Raw genomic sequence first — 19,744 nt, forward strand, 5'->3', positions numbered from 1 at the left:
AGTCTGTGCAATAAAACTTGTTTAGCCAAGGGCCCAGTGTGTCGCGATGGTGTCCCTTTGCAGTTCCAATTCTGCAAGTACTTATGTTGGGTGTTAACTAGGTTAGGTGGCCCTGCTTAGAAAACCAGCATTTCTCTCTTTGGAAATCTGGATACTTGTGGCCTCGGAGCTGTTTCTGAATCCCTACATATGCCCAGCTTCTACTCACTGCAGGCACACCTCGGGAGGAAACCAGTAGGTTCCCCAGACAAAAAGGGTGCTTGCGCTTTCAGAGGGGAGATAATCTGTGGCCCACGTTCGTTCTGGGAAATCGCAAGGTGATCGCTAGCATCAGTGAACAAAAGCAGTCTTATCCCCTTTCGAAAGCTGGATTCTTGCGGCCTAGAACCTGTGTGCAAAAGTGTGGAATGGCCCAGCTCCTATTCACTGCAGGCACGCTTGCGAGGGAAACGAGTATTTTGCCCAGAGAAATCAGGTGCTTTCAATTCTTAGGGGGAGCTAATCCCACAGCCCTCGTTCGTTCTGGGAAACCACAAGACGACCACTAGTCTCATCGTAAGGACCAATTTTTCCCCCTGGCAAGCTCTGCGTGCAGCAGTTTATATGAGGTCTTTGTCGTGGATCACCTTAAATGGAACACCAGTAGACCTTTCAGGTCTCCTAGGGCTCGCGCATCCGCACCGTTTCCCGTGCAAATACACTGAGTACCCCAAGTGTCCTTTCTGCATGCTGATCATCAGACAACTGTGCCGGCCCTTCCGAACACTTCTTGGCATGCAGAATCCAGGGCGACACACTGCTCCCTTCCTCGGAGAACCAGGTTGACACAGCTTACAGACACCTCGGGAACATATTCCCAGCCGGTCTAATGGGCTGGGCAACTTTGACTCAGTGCAGAAGAGTGACGTGCCATGAGAGACACCCTCTGCCCAGCGTTCCTTCTGCGAACTCATACTTGCCGGCTCTCTACATCATGCAGGAAGTGGATGTGACATCCAACCTGGTCAAAGACCACAGTTCAGCACTTTACACTGGTAGGCCTCTGGAAGAGGCAGTGCCAAAAAGGCCTTCCTCAGGCCTTCTATCGGTTAGGGAACTTGCGACACTTACACACCTGCTCATTAAAATTGATTCAGCAAATGGCCCAGTGTTGCGTGTGTCTGCCTTCGCACCTCAAAGACTGCAGGTACTTATGTTGCCTATTAACTAGCATAGGAGGCCCTGCTTAGAAAAGCAGTCTCTTCCCGTTTGGAAAGCGGCATCCTTGCGGCAACAGAGCTGTGTGCAAAACGCTGAAAAGGCCAAGCGTCTATTCAGTGCAGCAACGCCTTTGGAAGAAAACACTAATTTCCACAGAGGAACTGGGTGCTTGCAATCCTTGGGGGGAGCTAATCCCGCGGCCCTCGTTCTTTCGGGGAAACCGCAAGGTGACCACTAGGCTCCCCATAAGTTCCTCTTTTGCCAACGGGCATGTTGGGCATACAGCAGTTTCCATGAAGTGTTCGTCGTTGTGCTGCATACATGGAACTCGAGGATGCCTTTCAGGATGCAATGGGCTCTCGCGTCCACACTGTGTACCGTGCAACTACACTGAGTACGCCAAGTCTCCTCTCTGCCTGCTGAGCAACAGACAGCCGTGTAGGCCCTTCGGAACACTTCTTGGCATGCAGAGTCCAACGCAACACACTGTTCTCTTCCTTAGAAAGCTAGGTTGACATAGCTTGCAAAGAGCACTGGAACACAGTCCTACACGGTCTCATGTGCTGGGCCACTTGGACTCAGTGCGGAAAAGTGTCTTACACCGAGAGAAACCTTCTCCTCTGCCTTCCTTCTGGGAACTCATACCTCCTCGCCCTCTACCTCAAGCAGGAAGTCGAGGTGAGATCCAACCTGAGCAAAGAGCACAATTCCTCACTTTGCACTGGCAGGCCCTTGGAATATGCAGTGCCAACTCGATTTTCCTCAGGCCTTCACTCGGTTAAGGATCTTGCCACACATAGAAGTCTGTGCAATAAAACTTTTTTAGCCAAGGGCCCAGTGTGTCGCGATGGTGTCCCTTTGCAGTTCCAATTCTGCAAGTACTTATGTTGGGTGTTAACTAGGTTAGGTGGCCCTGCTTAGAAAACCAGCATTTCTCTCTTTGGAAATCTGGATACTTGTGGCCTCGGAGCTGTTTCTGAATCCCTACATATGCCCAGCTTCTACTCACTGCAGGCACACCTCGGGAGGAAACCAGTAGGTTCCCCAGACAAAAAGGGTGCTTGCGCTTTCAGAGGGGAGATAATCTGTGGCCCACGTTCGTTCTGGGAAATCGCAAGGTGATCGCTAGCATCAGCGAACAAAAGCAGTCTTATCCCCTTTCGAAAGCTGGATTCTTGCGGCCTAGAACCTGTGTGCAAAAGTGTGGAATGGCCCAGCTCCTATTCACTGCAGGCACGCTTGCGAGGGAAACGAGTATTTTGCCCAGAGAAATCAGGTGCTTTCAATTCTTAGGGGGCGCTTATCCCACAGCCCTCGTTCGTTCTGGGAAACCACAAGACGACCACTACTCTCATCGTAAGGACCAATTTTTCCCCCTGGCAAGCTCTGCGTGCAGCAGTTTATATGAGGTCTTTGTCGTGGATCACCTTAAATGGAACACCAGTAGACCTTTCAGGTCTCCTAGGGCTCGCGAATCCAGACCGTTTCCCGTGCAAATACACTGAGTACCCCGAGTGTCCTCACTGCATGCTGATCAACAGACAGCCGTGTAGGTCCTTCGGAACACTTCTTGGCATGGAGAATCCAGGGCGACACACTGCTCCATTCCTCGGAGAACCAGGTTGACACAGCTTACAAACACCTCGGGAACATATTCCCAGCCGGTCTAAAGGGCTGGGCAACTTTGACTCACTGCAGAAGAGTGACGTGCCATGAGAGACACCCTCTGCCCAGCGTTCCTTCTGGGAACTCATACCTGCCGGCCCTCTACATCATGCAGGAAGTGGATGTGACATCCAACCTGGTCAAAGACCACAGTTCAGCACTTTACACTGGTAGGCCTCTGGAAGAGGCAGTGCCAAAAAGGCCTTCCTCAGGCCTTCTTTCGGTTACGGAACTTGTGACACTTAAGACACCTGCTCATTAAAATTGATTCAGCAAATGGCCCAGTGTTGCGTGTGTCTGCCTTCGCACCTCAAAGACTGCAGGTACTTATGTTGCCTGTTAACTAGCATGGGAGGCCCTGCTTAGAAAAGCAGTCTCTTCCCGTTTGGAAAGCGGCATGCTTGTGGCAACGGAGCTGTGTGCAAAACCCTGAAAAGGCCAAGCGTGTATTCAGTGCAGCAACGCCTTTGGAAGAAAACACTAATTTCCACAGAGGAACTGGGTGCTTGCAATCCTTGAGGGGAGCTAATCCCGCGGCCCTCGTTCTTTCAGGGAAACCGCAAGGTGACCACTAGACTCCCTGTAAATTCCACTTTTGCCAACGGGCATGTTGGGCATACAGCAGTTTCCATGAAGTGTTCGTCGTTGTGCTGCATACATGGAACTCGAGGATGCCTTTCAGGACGCAATGGGCTCTCGCGTCCGCACTGTGTCCCGTGCAACTACACTGAGTACGCCAAGTCTCCTCTCTGCCTGCTAAGCAACAGACAGCCGAGTAGGCCCTTCGGAACACTTCTTGGCATGCAGAGTCCAAGGCGACACACTATTCTCTTCCTTAGAATCCTAGGTTGACATAGCTTGCAAAGAGCACTGGAACACAGTCCTACAAGGTCTCATGTGCTGGGCCACTTGAACTCAGTGCGGAAAAGTAACTTACACCGAGAGAAACCTTCTCCTCTGCCTTCCTTCTGGGACCTCATATCTCCCCGCCCTCTACCTCAAGCAGGAAGTCGAGGTAAGATCCAGCCTGGGCAAAGAGCACAATTCCTCACTTTACACTGGCAGGTCCTTGGAATACGCAGTGCCAACTCGGTATTCCTCAGGCCTTCACTGTGTTAAGGATCGTGCCACACGTAGAAGCCTGTGCAATAAAACTTGTTTAGCCAAGGGCCCAGTGTGTCGCGGTGGTGTCCCTTTGCAGTTCCAATTCTGCAAGTACTTATGTTGGGTGTTAACTAGGTTAGGTGGCCCTGCTTAGAAAACCAGCGTTTCCCCCTTTGGAAATCTGGATACTTGTGGCCTCGGAGCTGTTTCTGAATCCCTAAATATGCCCAGCTTCTACTCACTGCAGGCACACCTCGGGAGGAAACCAGTAGGTTCCCCAGACAAAAAGGGGGCTTGCGCTTTCAGAGGGGAGATAATCTGTGGCCCACGTTCGTTCTGGGAAATCGCAAGGTGACTGCTAGCATCAGCGAACAAAAGCAGTCTTATCCCCTTTCGAAACCTGGATTTTTGTGGCCTAGAACCTGTGTGCAAAAGTGTGGAATGGCCCAGCTCCTATTCACTGCAGGCACGCTTGCGAGGGAAACGAGTATTTTGCCCAAAGAAATCAGGTGCTTTCAATTCTTAGGTGTAGCTAATCCCACAGCCCTCGTTCGTTCTGGGAAACCACAAGACGACCACTAGTCTCATCGTAAGGACCAATTTTTCCCCCTGGCAAGCTCTGCGTGCAGCAGTTTATATGAGGTCTTTGTCGTGGATCACCTTAAATGGAACACCAGTAGACCTTTCAGGTCTCCTAGGGCTCGCGCATCCGCACCGTTTCCCGTGCAAATACACTGAGTACCCCAAGTGTCCTCTCTGCATGCTGATCAACAGACAGCCGTGTAGGTCCTTCGGAACACTTCTTGGCATGCAGAATCCAGGGCGACACACTGCTCCCTTCCTCGGAGAACCAGGTTGACACAGCTTACAAACACCTCGGGAACATATTCCCAACCGGTCTAAAGGGCTGGGCAACTTTGACTCACTGCAGAAGAGTGACGTGCCATGAGAGACACCCTCTGCCCAGCGTTCCTTCTGGGAACTCATACCTGCCGGCCCTCTACATCATGCAGGAAGTGAATGTAACATCCAACCTGGTCAAAGACCACAGTTCACCACTTTACACTGGTAAGCGTCTGGAAGAGGCAGTGCCAAAAAGGCCTTCCTCAGGCCTTCTATCGGTTAGGGACCTTGTGACACTTAGACACCTGCTCATTAAAATTGATTCAGAGAAGGGCCCAGTGTGTCGCGTGTGTCTGCCTTCGCACCTCAAAGACTGCAGGTACTTATGTTGCCTGTTAACTAGCATAGGAGGCCCTGCTTAGAAAAGCAGTCTCTTCCCGTTTGGAAAGCTGCATCCTTGCCGCAACAGAGCTGTGTGCTAAACCCTGAAAAGGCCCAGCGTCTGTTCAGTGCAGCAACGCCTTGGGAGGAAAACACTAATTTCCACAGAGGAACTGGGTGCTTGCAATCCTTCGGGGGAGCTAATCCCGCGTCCCTCGTTCTTTCGGGGAAACTGCAAGGTGACCACTAGGCTCCCTGTAAGTTCCACTTTTGCCAACGGGCATGTTGGGCATACAGCAGTTTCCATGAAGTGTTCGTCGTTGTGCTGCATACATGGAACTCGAGGATGCCTTTCAGGACGCAATGGGCTCTCGCGTCCACACTGTGTCCCTTGCAACTACACTGAGTACGCCAAGTCTCCTCTCTGCCTGCTAAGCAACAGACAGCCGTGTAGGCCCTTCAGAACACTTCTTGGCATGCAGAGTCCAACGCGACACATGTTCTCTTCCTTAGAAACCTAGGTTGACATAGCTTGCAAAGAGCACTGGAACACAGTCCTACACGGTCTCATGTGCTGGGCCACTTGGACTCAGTGCGGAAAAGTGAGTTACACCGAGAGAAATCTTCTCCTCTGCTTTCCTTCTGGGAACTCATTCCTCCCCGCCCTCTATGTCAAGCAGGAAGTCGAGGTGAAATCCAACCTGAGCAAAGAGCACAATTCCTCACTTTACACTGTCAGAACCTTGGAATATGCAGTGCCAACTCGGTTTTCCTCAGGCCTTCACTCGGTTAAGGATCTTGCTACACGTAGAAGCCTGTGCAATAAAACTTATTTAGCCAAGGGCCCAGTGTGTCGCGATGGTGTCCCTTTGCAGTTCCAATTCTGCAAGTACTTATGTTGGGTGTTAACTAGGTTAGGTGGCCCTGCTTAGAAAACCAGCGTTTCCCCCTTTGGAAATCTGGATACTTGTGGCCTCGGAGCTGTTTCTGAATCCCTACATATGCCCAGCTTCTTCTCACTGCAGGCACCCCTGGGGAGGAAACCAGTATGTTCCCCAGGCAAAAAGCGTGCTTGCACTTTCACGGGGGAGCTGATCTGCAGCCTACGTTCGTTCTTGGAAATCGCAAGGTGACCCCTAGCGTCAGCGTACAAAAGCAGTCTTTTCCTCTTTTGAAAGCTTATTTCTTGCGGCCTTCAACCTGTGTGCAAAAGTGTCGAATTGCCCAGCTTCTATTCACTGCCGGCACGCTTGTGTGGATAACGAGTAGTTTGCCCAGAGAAATCAGGTACTTTCAATTCTTAGGGGGAGCTAATCCCACAGCCCTCGTTCGTTCTGGGAAACCACAAGATGACCACTAGTCTCATCGTAAGGACCAATTTTTCCCCCTGGCAAGCTCTGCGTGCAGCAGTTTCCATGAGGTCTTCGTCGTTGTTCAGCTTAAATGGAACGCGAGTAGGCCTTTCAGGTGTCTTAGGGCTCTCGCGTCTGCACCGTTTCCCGTGCAAATACACTGAGTACCCCAAAAGTCATGTCTGCCTGCTTATCAACAGACAGCCGTGTATGCCCTTTGGAGTACTTCTCGGCATGCAGAATCCAGGGCGACACACTGCTCCCTTCCTTGGAGAATCAGGTTGCCACAGCTTACAAACACCTCGGGAACATTTTCCCAGCCGGTCTAATGGACTGGGCAACATTGACTCAGTGCAGAACAGTGACGTGCCATGAGAGACACCCTCTGCCCAGCGTTCCTTCTCGGAACTCATCCCTGCCAGCCCTCTACCTCATGCAGGGTGTCGATGTGACATCCAACCTGGTCCAAGACCACAAATCACCACTTTACACTGGTAAGTCTCTAGAAGATGCAGTGCCAACAAGGCCTTCCTCAGGCCTTCACTCAGTTAGGGAACTTGTGACACTTAGACACCTGCTCATTAAAATTGATTCAGAGAAGGGCCCAGTGTGTCGCGTTTGTCTGCCTTCGCACCTCAAAGCCTGCAGGTACTTATTTTGCGTGTTTAGTAGCATAGGTGGCCTTGCTTAGAAAAGCAGTCTCTTCCCCTTTGGATAGCTGCATCCTTGCGGCCACGGAGCTGTTTGCAAAACACTGAAAAGGCCCAGCGTCTTTTCGGTGCAGCAACGCCTTGGGAGGAAAAGACTAATTTCCACAGAGGAACTGGGTGCTTGCAATCCTTGTGGGGAGCTAATCCGACGGCCCTCGTTCCTTCAGGGAAACAGCAAGGTGACCACTAGGCTCCCCGTATGTTCCACTTTGGCCAACGGGCATGTTAGGCATAGAGCAGTTTCCATGAAGTGTTCGTCGTTGTGCTGCATACAGGGAACTCGAGGATGCCTTTCAGGACGCAATGGGCTCTCGCGTCCGCACCGTTTCCTGTGCAACTACACTGAGTACGCCAAGTCTCCTCTTTGCCTGCTGAGCAACAGACAACCGTGTAGGCCCTTTGGAACACTTCTTGACATGCAGAGTCCAAAGCGACTCACTGTTCTCTTCCTTAGAAACCTAGGTTTTCACAGTTGCAAAGAGCACTGGAACACAGTCCTACACGATCTCATGTGCTAGGCCACTTGCACTCAGTGCGGAAAAGTGACTTACACTGAGAGAAACCTTTTCCTCCGCGTTCCTTCTGGGAACTTATACCTCCCCGCTCTCTACCTCAAGCAGGAAGTCGAGGTGAGATCCAACCTGAGCAAAGAGCTCAATTCATCAATTTACACTGCTAGGCCTTTGGAAGGTGCAGTGCCTAACGAGGGCTTCCTCAGGCCTTCACTCGGTGAGGGAACTTGTCACAGTTAGACGCTTGCGCAGTAAACTTTATTCACCTAAGGGCCCGAGGTGTCGCATTGGTCTCCCTTCGTAGCTCCAGTACTGCAGGTACTTATGTTTGCTGTTAACTAGGTTAGGTGGCCCTGCTTAGAGGACCTGTCCTTTCCCTTTTGGAAATCTGGATTCTTGTAGCCTCGGAGCTGTTTGCAAAACGCTAAAATTGCCCCGCGTCTACGCAGTGCAGGCACTCCTGGGGAGGAAACGAGTATATTCCGCCAAGAAACAGGGTGCTTGCCATTTGTGAGTCGAGCTAATCCCGTGGCCCACATTTGTTCTGTGAACCCAGAAGGTAACCGCTAGGATCAGCGTACGGTCCACTTTTTCCATCGGGCATATTAGACGTTCCACACTTTCCATGAGGTCTTTGTCATTGTTCCACTTAAATGGATCACGAGAAAGCCTTTCAGTACTCAATGGGCTCTAGCGTCCACACCGTTTCCCAGGCAACTACACTGAGTACCCCTAGTCTCCTCTCTGCCTGCTGAGCCACATACAGCCGTGTAGGCCGTTTGGAACACTTCTTGGCCTGCAGAGTCCAAAGCGACACACTGTTCTCTTCCTTAGAAACCTAGGTTGACACAGCTTGCAAAGAGCACTGGAACTGAGTTCTACATGGTCTCATGTGCTGGGCCACTTGGACTTAGTGTGGAAAAGTGACTTACACTGAGAGAAACCTTCTCCTCCGTGTTCTTTTTGGGAACTCATACCTCCCCGCTCTCTACCTCAAGCAGTAAGTCGAGGTGAGATCCAACCTTAGCAAAGAGCTCAATTCATCAATTTACACTGCTAGGCCTTTTGAAGGTGCACTGCCTAAGGACGCCTTCTTCAGGCCTTCAGTCTGTTAGGCAACTTGCCACATTTAGACGCTTGCACAGTAAAATTTATTCAGCTAAGGGCCGGAAGTGTCGCGTTCGTCTCCCTTCGTAGCTCCAATACTGCACGTACTTATATTTCCTGTTAACTAGTATAGGTGGCCCTGTTTAGATGACTTGTCCCTTCCCCTTTGGAAATCTGGATTCTTGTAGCCTCGGAGCTGTTAGCGAAACCCTTCAATTGCCCAGCGTCTACTCAGTGCAGGCACGCCTGGTGAGGAAGCGAGTACTTTTGGCCGAGAAATAGGGTGCTTACCATTTTTAAGAGGAGCTAATCCCGGGGCCTACATTTGTTCTAGGAACCCTCAAGGTGAATGCTAAAATCTGCGTGACGGTCCACATTTTCCACTGGGCATTTTGGGCGTGCAGCAGTATCCATGAGGTCTTCATCATTGTTCCACTTAAATGGATCGTGAGAAGGCCTTTCATTACTCAATGGGCTCTCCTGTCCACACCGCCTCCTATGCAATTACACTGAGTACCCCAAGTCTCCTCTCTGCCTGCTGAGCAACAAACAGCCGTGTAGGCCCTTTGGAACACTTCTTGGCATGCATAGTCCAAGGCGACACACTGCTCTCTTCCTTGGAATCCTAGGTTGCCACAGCTTGCAACAACTCGCGAAGACAGTCCTAGCCAGTCTAATGTGCTGGCCAACTTTGATTAATCAAGGAAAAGTGACTTACACCGAGAGAAACCTTCTCCTCAGCGTTCTTTCCGGGAACTCATACCTCCCCGCTCTCTACTTCAAGCAGGAAGGCGAGGTGAGATCCAACCTGAGCAAAGGGCACAATTCCTCACTTTACACTGGCAGGCTCTTGGAAGTTGAAGTGCCAACTAGGCCTTCCTCAGGCCTTCACTCAGTTAGCGTTCTTGCCACACTTAGTCGCCTGCGCAGTAAAATTGATTCAGCAAAGTGCCCAGTGTGTCATGATGGTCTCCCTTTGCAGTTCCAATTCTGCAGGTACTTATGTTGGGTGTTAACTAGGATAGGTGGCCCTGCTTAGAAAACCAGTCTTTTCCCCTTTGGAAATCCGGATTCTTGTAACCTCGGAGCTGTTTGTGAAACCATAAAAATGCCCAGCTTCTATTTACTGCAGGCACACCTGGGCAGGATACCAGTATGTTCCGCAGACAAACAGGGTGCTTGCACTTTCAGAGGGGAGCTAATTCACGTCCCACGTTCGTTCTGGGAACTCGCAAGGTGACCCCCTAGCATCAGCGTACAAAAGCACTCTTTTCCCCTTTCGAAAGCTGGATTCTTGCGGCCTACGAGCTGTGTGCAAAAGTGTGGAATTGCCCAGCTTCTATTCACTGCAGGCACGCCTGTGAGGGAAACGAGTATTTTGCCCAGAGAAATCAGGTGCTTTCAATTCTTAGGGGAAGCTAATCCCACAGCCCTCGTTCGTTCTGGGAAACCACAAGATGACCACTAGTCTCATCGTAAGGACCAGTTTTTCCCCCTGGCAAGCTCTGCGTGCAGCAGTTTCCATGAGGTCTTCGTCGTTGTTCAGCTTAAATGGAAGGTGAGTAGGCCTTTCAGGTCTCCTAGGGCTCTCGCGTCCGCACCGTTTCCCGTGCAAACACACTGAGTTCCCCCAAGTGTCTTGTCTGCCTGCTGATCAACAGACAGCCGTGTAGTCCCTTCGGAACACTTCTTGGCATGCAGAGTCCAAGGCGACACACTGTTCTTGTCCTTAGAAACCTAGGTTGACACATCTTGCAAAGAGTATTGGAACACAATCCTACACGATCCTATGTGCTGGGCCACTTGGACTCAGTGCGGAAAAGTGTCTTACACTGACAGACACCCTCTCCTCCACGTTCCTTCTGGGAACTCATACCTCCCCACTCTCTACCTCAAGCAGGAAGTCGAGGTGAGATCCAACCTGAGCAAAGAGCTCAATTCATCAATTTACACTGCTAAGCCTTTTGAAGGTGCAGTGCCCTACGAGGCCTTCCTCAGGCCTTCACTCGTTTAGGGAACTTGCCACACTTCGACGCTTCTGCAGTAAAATTTATTCAGCTAAGGGCCCGGAGTGTCGCGTTGGCCTCCCTTCGTAGCTCCATTACTGCATGTACTTATGTTTGCTGTTAACTAGGATAGGTGCCCCTGCTTAGAGGACCTGTCCTTTCCCCTTTGGAAATCTGGATTTTTGTAACCTCGGGGCTCTTTGCAAAACCCTAAAATTACCCAGCGTCTACTCAGTGCAGGCACGCCTGCGGAGGGAACGAGTATTTTACACAGAGAAATAGGGTGCTTGCCATTTTTTAGTGGAGTTAATCCCGCGGCCCCCATTCGTTCTGGGAACCTGCAAGGTGACCCCTAAGATCAGCATACCGTGCACTTTTTCCACTGGGCATGTTGGGCGTGCAGAAGTATCCATGAGGTCTTTGTCATTGTTCCACTTAAATGGATCGTGAGAATGCCTTTCAGGACTCAATGGGCTCTCGCGTCCACACCGTTTCTCATGCAACTACACTGAGTACCCCAAGTCTCCTCTCTGCCTGCTGAGCAACAAACAGCCGTGTAGGCCCTTCGGAACACTTCTTTGCATGCAGAGTCCAGGGCAACACACTACTCTTTTCCTTGGAGACCTAGGTTTACAGAGCTTGCAAAGGGCTCTGGAACACAGTCCTAGCCAGTATAATCAGCCATGCAACCTTGACTCAGTACGGAAACCTGACCTGCTCTGAGAGACACCCTTTACTCAGCGTTCCTTCTGGGAACTCATACCTGCCAGATGTCTAACTCAAAGAGAAACTCGATGTGAGGTCCAGCCTGAGCAAACAGCACAATTCATCACTTTACACTTATAAGCCTTTGAGAGATTCAGCACCACCTAGACCTTCCTCTGGCCTTCACTTGGTTAGGCAATAAGCCACATTCAGACCTCCTGCGCAGTAAAATTGGTTCAGCAAAGGGCTCAATGTGTCGCGAGTGTCTCGCGTCGCGGCTCCGAAACTGCAGGTACTTATGCTGGCTGTCAACTCTGATAAGGGGCCCTGATTGGAAAAGCAGGCTTTGCCCTTTGGGAAAGCTGGATACTTGCGGCCTCAGAGCTGTTTGAGAAACCCTGAGGTTACTCCGTTTGTGTTCACTGCAGGCACGTCTCTGGGAGGAAAAAAGTATTTTCGATAAAGAAACAGGGTGTTTGCTTGCAATTGTTGGGGAGGAGATCATCCCGCAGCCCTCTGTAGTTCTGGGAAACAACAAGGTGACCACTAACCTCAGTCTAAGGTCTAATTTTTCCATCAGGCCCATTAGCCATGCAGAAGTTTCCATGAGGCCTTCAGCATTGTTCTGCTTTAAGGAATGCCACTATGCCTTTCAGGACTCCTAGATCTCTCGTGTCCACACCGTTTTCCATGCACCTACACTGACTACCTGCTGAGCAACAAACAGAGTGTAAGCCCTTTGGAGCACTTCTCTGAATGCAGAGTCCAGGGAAACACACTGCTCGCCTACTTGGAGACCTAGGTGGACACAACTTGCAAACAGCTCAAGAACACACTCGTAGATGTTCTTATGTGCCCTACATCCTGGAGTCATTGCGGAAACCTGACCTACACTGAGAGACACACTCTACTCAGCATTCCTTCTGAGAACACATACTGCCGTCTCTCTACCTCAAGCAGGAACTCGACGTGAGCTCCATCCTGAGCAAACAGCACAATATTTTACTTTACACTGGTAGGCCTTAGGAAGATGGAATGCCACCTAGGCCTTCTTCAGGCCTTCACTCGGTTAGGCAATTTGCCACACTCAGAACTCCTGCGTAGTAAAACTGATTCAGGGAAGAGCCCAATATTTCTCATAGTTCTCGCTTCATGGCTCCGAAACTGCAGGTATTTATGCTGGGTGTCAACTAGGATAGGGGACCCTGATTGGAAAAGCAGGCTTTTCCCCTTGGGAAAGCTGCATACTTGCGGCCGGGGAAGTGTTTGAGAAACCCTGAGGTTGCCCCACTTGTATTCACTGTAGGCATGCCTCTGGGAGGAAAAGAGTATTTTCCACCAAGAAACAGGGTACTTGCAATTGTTGTGGAGGTGCTCATCCCACGGCCCTTTGTAGTTCTAGGAAACCACAAGGTGGACACTACCCTCAGTGTAATGTCCAATTTTTCCATCAGGCAAGTTTGGCTTGAAGAACTTTCTATGAGGAATTTGTCGTTTTTCTGCTTTAATGGTTTGCGAGTATGCTTTTCTGGACTCCTAGGTCTCTCGCCTCCACACTGTTTTCCATGCAACTACACTGAGTACCCGAAGTCTCCTCTCTGCCGGCTGAGCAACAGGCAGCATGTAGGCCCTTTGGAACATTTTCTTGCATACAGAGCCCAGGGCAACACACTGCTCTCTTCCTTGGAGACCTAGGTTTACACAGCTTTCAAATAGCTCAGGATCAGAGTCCTACCCCGTCTTATATACCATGCAACTTGGCCTCAGTGCCGAAATCTGACCTGCACTGAGAGAGACCATCTGATCAGCGTTCCTTCTGGGAACTCATACTTGCCCTCTCTCTACCTCAGGCAGAAACTCGACATGAGATCCAGCCTGAGCATACAGCAGAATTCTTCACTTCAGACTGGTAAGCCTTTGGAAGAGGAAACACCACCTCAGATTTCCTCGGGCCTTCACTCGGTTAGGGAACTTGCCACACTTAGACGCCTGCGCAGTAAAACTGATTCAGCGAAGGGCCCAATATGTCGCGTGTGTCTCACTTCGTGGCTCCGATACTGCAGGTACTTATGCTGGGTTTCAACTATAATAGGGGGCCCTGATTGGAAAAGCTGTCTTTTCGCCTTTTGGAAAGCTGGATACTTGCGTCCTTGGAGCAGTTTGAGAAACTGTGAGGTTGCCGCGCTTGTTATCACTGCAGGCATGCCTGTGGGAAGAAAAGAGCATTTTCGAAAAAGAAACTGGGGTGATTGCCATTGTTGAGGAGAAGCTCAACCCTGAGCCCTCGGTATTTCTGGGGAACCGCAAGGTGATCACATGCCTCAGCGAAAGGTCTAATTTGTGCATCAGGCAGGCTAGGTGTGCAGCCGTTTCCTTGAGGCCTTTGTCGTTGTTCTCCTTTAATGGAATGCCAATATGCCTTTCAGGACTCCTAGGTCTCTCGCATCTGCACCGTTTTCTATGCAACTATACTGAGTACCCCCAAGTCTCCTCTCTGCTTGCTTGGGGTGTAGGAGAGTACACAAACAGCGTGTAGGAGAATCGGAACACTTCGATGCATGCTGAGCGCACAGCAACACACTGCTCTCTTCTTTGGAGACCTAGGTTGACACAGCTTGAAAAGAGCTAAGGAACAGAGTCCTAGACGGTCTTATGTGCCATGCAACTTGAAGTCATTGTGGAAACCTGACCCGCACTGAGAGACACACTCTGCTCTGCATTTCTTCTGAGAACTCACACTGCCATCTCTCTACCTCAAGCAGAAAATCAACCTGAGATCCATCCTGAGCAAACAGAAGAATTCTTCACTTTACACTGGTAGGTCTCTGGAAGATGCAATGACAACTAGACCTGCCTCGGGCCTTCACTCGGTTAGGGAATATGCCACACTTAGATGCTGCATAGTAAAACTGTTTCAGCGAAGGGCCTAATGTGTCACGTATGTCCGGCTTCATGGCTCCAACACTGCAGGTACTTATGCTGGGTTTCAACTATAATAGGGGGCCCTGATTGGAAAAGCAGTCTTTACCCCGTGGGGAAGCTGCATACTTGCGGCCTCGGAGCTGTTTGAGAAACCCTGAGGTTGCCCTGCTTGTATTCACTGCAGGCACGACTCTGGGAGGAAAAGACTATTTTTGACAAAGAAACAGGGTGTTTGCAATTCTTGGGGAGTATCTCATCCCACAGCCCCTTGTAGTTCTGGGAAACCGTAAGGTGACAACTACCCTCAGTGTAAGGGCCAATTTTTCCATCAGGCCGGTTAGGCATGCAGCAGTTTCCATGAGGCCTTCACTGTAGTTCTGCTTTAATGGAACGTGAGTATGCCTTTCAGGACTCCTAGGTCTCTCGTGTCCGCACCGTTTTCTATGCAACTACACTGAGTACACAAAGTCTCCTCTTTGCTGGCTGAGCAACAAACAGCCTGTAGGAGATTTGGAACACTTCGATGCATGCTGAGCCTGGGGCAACACACTGCTCTCTTCTTTGGAGATGTAGGTTGACGCAGCTTGCAAACAACTCAAGAACACCATCCTAGACTGTCTTACGTGCCACGCAACTTGGCCACAGTGCTGAAACCTGACTTGCACTGAGAAACACAGTCTCCTCTGCATTCCTTCTGCGAACTCATACTGCTGTCTCTCTACCTCCAGCAGAAACTCGATGTGAGATCCTGCTTGAGCAAATAGCACAATTCTTCACTTTACACTGCTTGGCCTTTGGAAGATGCAATGCCACCTAGGCTCTCCTCGGGCCTTCACTCGGTTAGGCAATCTGAAACACTCAGAAATACTGTGCAATAAAATTGATTCAGCAAAGGCCCCAGAGTGTCGGGTGTGTATCCCTTCATGGCTCTGAAACTGCAGGTACTTATGCTGGATTTAAACTAGGATAGGGGGCCCTGATTGGAAAAGCAGTCTTTTCCCCTTGGAAAGCTATATACTTGAGGCCTCTGAGCTGTTGGAGAAACCCTGAGATTGCCCCACTTGTATTCACTGTAGGCACGCCTCTGGGAGGAAAAGAGTATTGTCAGCAAAGAAACATGGTGCTTGCTATTGTTGAGAAGGAGCTCATCCCACAGCCCTGGGGAGTTCTGGGAAACCGCAAGGTGACCACTAACCTCAGAGTAAGCTTCAGTTTTTCCATCAGGCAGTTTAGGCGTGCAGCAGTGTCCATGAGGCCTCTGTCGTTGTTCTGCTTTAATGGAACACGAGTATGCTTTTCAGGTTTCCTAGGTCTCTCACATCTGCACCATTTTCCATGCAACTACACTGAGTCCCGAAGTCTCCTGTCTGCCTGCTGAGCAACAAACAGCTTGCAGGCCCTTCGGAACACTTCTTCGCATGCAGAGTCCAGGACACCACACTGCTCTCTTCCTTGGACCCAGGGTTATATAGCTTGCAAACAGCTCAGGAACACACTCTTAGCTGGTCTTATGTGCTGTGCAACATGAACTCAGTGCAGAAACCTAGCCTGCACTGACAGACACCCTCTGCTCTGCGTTCCTTCTGAGAACTCATACTGCCGTCTCTCTACTTCAAGCAGAAACTCGACGTGAGATGCAGTCTGATCAAAAAACACAACTCTTCACTTTACACTGCTAGGCCTTTGGAAGATGTAATGCCACCTAGGTCTTCCTTGGGACTTCACTCGGTTATGATATTTGCCATACTCAGAACTCCTGTGGAGTAAAATTGATTCAGTGAAGGGCCCAGTGTGTTGCGTGTGTCTCGCTTCACAGCTCCGAAACTGCAGGTACTTCTGCTGGGTGTGAACTAAGATAGCGGTCCTAATTAGGAAAGCAGTCTTTTCCCCTTTGGAAAGCTGGATACTTGCAGCCTCAGAGCTGTTTGTGAAACCCTGAGGTTGCCAGGCTTCTATTCACTGCAGGCACGCCTATGGAGGAAACGAGTATTTTCACCAAAGAAACAGGATGCTTGCAATTCTTAGGGAGGAGCTTATCCCACAGCCCTAGTTAGTTCTGGGAAACTGCAAGGTGACCACTAGACTCAGTGTAAGGTCGAATTTTTCCATCAGGCAACTTAGGCGTGCAGCAGGTTCCATGAGGTCATTGTCATTGTTTGCTTTAATGGAAAGCTAGTATGCCTTTCAGGACTCCTAGGTCTCTCGCACCTGCACCGTTTTCCATGCAACGTCACTGAGTACCCCAAATCTCCTCTCTGCCTGCTGAGCAACAAACAGCCGTGTAGGCCCTTTGAAAGAATTCTTTGCATGCAGAGTCCAGGGCAACACACTGCTCTCTTTCTTGGAGACCTAGGTTGACACAGCTTGCAAACAGCACAGGAACACAGTTTAGACGATATTATGGGCCATGGAACTTGGCCTCAGTGCCAAAACCTGATGTGCACTGAGAGACACCCTCTGCTCAGCGTTCCTTCTGGGAACTCATACCTGCCATTTCTGTACCTCAAGCTGAAACTCGCACGAGATCCAGCCTTAGGAAAGAGCACAATTCTTCACTTTACAATGGTAGGCCTTTGGAAAAAGCAACGCCAGCTAGGCCTTCCTTGGGCCTTCACTTGGTTAGGAAATTTGCTACACTCAGAACTCCCGCTCAGTAAAATTGATTCAGTGATGGCCCAGTGTGTCCCATGTGTCTCCCTTCGCAGCTCCAAAACTGCAGGTATTATGCTGGGTGTCAACTAGGATAGGGGACCATGATTGGAAAAGCAGTCTTTTCCCCTTTGGAAAGCTGGATACTTGCGGTCTTGGAGCTGTTTGTGAAATTCTGAGGTTGCCTGAATTCTATTCACTGCAGGCACGCCTGTGGAGGAAATGAGTATTTTTGCCAAAGAAACAGGATGCTTGCAATTCTTGTAAAGGAGCTCATCCTGCAGCCCTGCTAGTTCTGGGAAAACGCAAGGTGACCACTAGCCTCAGTGTAAGGTCCAATTTTTCCATCAGGCAGGTTAGGCGTGCAGCAGTATTCATGAGGTGCTCATCCTTGTACTGCTTTAATGGAACACAAGTATGTCTTCCAGGACTCCTAGGTCTCTAGAGGCCGCACGGTTTTCCATGCAACTACACTGATTACCCTAAGTATCCTCTCTGCCTGTGGAGCAACAAGCAGCTGTGTAGTCTCTTCAGAACACTTCTGTGTATGCAGAGCCCAGGGCAACACACTGCTCTCTTCCTTGGAGACCTAGTTTGACACACATTACAAACAGCTGAGGAACACAGTCCTGGATGGTCTTATGTGCCATGAAACTTGGACTCATTGCAGAAAATTGATCTGCACTGAGAAACACACTCTGCTCTGCATATTTTCTAAGAACTCATACTGCTGTCTCTCTACCTCAAGCAGAAAATTGACGTGAGATCCAGCCTGAGCAAACAGCACAATTCTTCACTTCACACTGCTAGGGCTTTGGAAAATGGAATGCCACCTAGTTCTTCCTTGGGCCTTCAGTCAGATGGGCATTTTGCCACACTCAGAACTCCTGCACACTAAGATTGATTCAGCGAAATGCTCAGTGTGCCACATGTGTCTTGCATCACGGCTCTGAAACTGCAGGTATTTATGCTGGGTGTCAATTATGATAGGGGACCCTGATTGGAAAAGCAGTTTTTTCCCCTTGGGAATGCTGGATACTTGCAACCTCAGAGCTCTTTGAGAAACCCTGAGGTTGCCCCGCTTGTGTTCACTTCAGGCATGACTCTGGGAGGGAAAGACTATTTTTGACAAAGAAACAGGATGCTTGCAATTCTTGGGGAGGATCTCATCCCGCAGCCCTTGGTAGTTCTGGAAAACCAGAAGGTGACAACTACACTCAGTGTAAGGTCCAATTTTTCCATCAGGCAGGTTAGGTGTGCAGCAGTTTCCATGAGGCCTTCCTCATTGTTCTGCTTTAATGGAATGCCAGTATGCCTTTCAGGAACCTAGTTCTCTCACGTCCGCACTGTTTTCCATGCAACTACACTGACTATCCCAGGTCTCCTCTATGCCTGCTGCACAACAAACAACATGTAAGCCCTTCAGAACACTTCTTTGCATGCAGAGTCCAGGGCAACACACTGCTCTCTTCCTTGGAGACCGAGGTTGAAACAGCTTGCAAACAGCTCAGGGACATTGTCCTTGATCTTATGTGCCATGTATCTTGGACTCATTGTGGACACCTGACCTACTCTGAGAGATACACTCTGCTCTGCATTCCTTCTGAGAATGCATACTGCTCTCTCTGTACCTCAAGCAGAAACTTGACACAAGATCCAGCCTGAGCAAACAGCACAATACTTCACTTTACACTAGTAGGCCTTAGGAAGATGGAACACCACCTAGGCCTTCTTTGGGCCTTCACTTGGTTAGTCAATTTTCCTCACTCAGAACTCCTGCACAGTAAAATGATTCAGCAAAGGACCCAATGTTTCACGTGTGTTTTGCTTCATGGCTCTGAAACTGCAGGTACTTATGCTGGGTGTCAACTAGGATAGGGGGCCCTGATTGGAAAAGCAGTCATTTCCCCTTTGGAAAGCTGCATACTTGCGGCCTCGGAGCTGTTTGAGAAACCCTGAGGCTGTCCCGCTTGTATTCCCTGCAGGCAAGCTTCTGGGAGGAAAAGAGTATTTTCCACCAAGAAACAAGGTGGTTGAAATTGTTGTGGAGGTGCTCATCCCACAACCCTCAGTATTTCTGGGAAACCGCAAGTTGACCACTAGCCTCAGTTAAGGTCCAATTTTTCCATCAGGCAAGTTCGGCTTGCAGCAGTTTCCATGAGGAATTTTTCATTGTTCTGCTTTAATGGAATGCGAGTAGGCCTTTCAGGACTCCTATTCTCTAACGTCCGCACCGTTTTCCATGCAACTACACTGAGTACCCCAATTCTCCTCTCTATCTTCTGAGCAAAAAACAGTGTGTAGGCCCTTTATAACACTTTGTTGCATACAGAGCCCAGGGCAACACCCTGCTCTCTTCCTTGGAGACCTAGGTTGACACAGATTGCAACCAGCTCTGGAACACAGTCCTAGATTGTATTATGTGCTGTGCAAGTTGGACTTATTGCGGAAACCTGACCTGCACTGAGAGACACAGTCTGCTCTGCACTCCCTCTGAGAACTCATACTGCCGTCTCTCTATTTCAAGCAGAAAATTGATGTGAGATCCAGCCTAAGCAAAGAGCACAATTCTTCACTTTACACTGCTA

This window comes from Balaenoptera physalus, assembly GCF_965194825.1.
Source record: "Balaenoptera physalus genome assembly, chromosome: 6".
Classification (NCBI taxonomy): domain Eukaryota; kingdom Metazoa; phylum Chordata; class Mammalia; order Artiodactyla; family Balaenopteridae; genus Balaenoptera; species Balaenoptera physalus.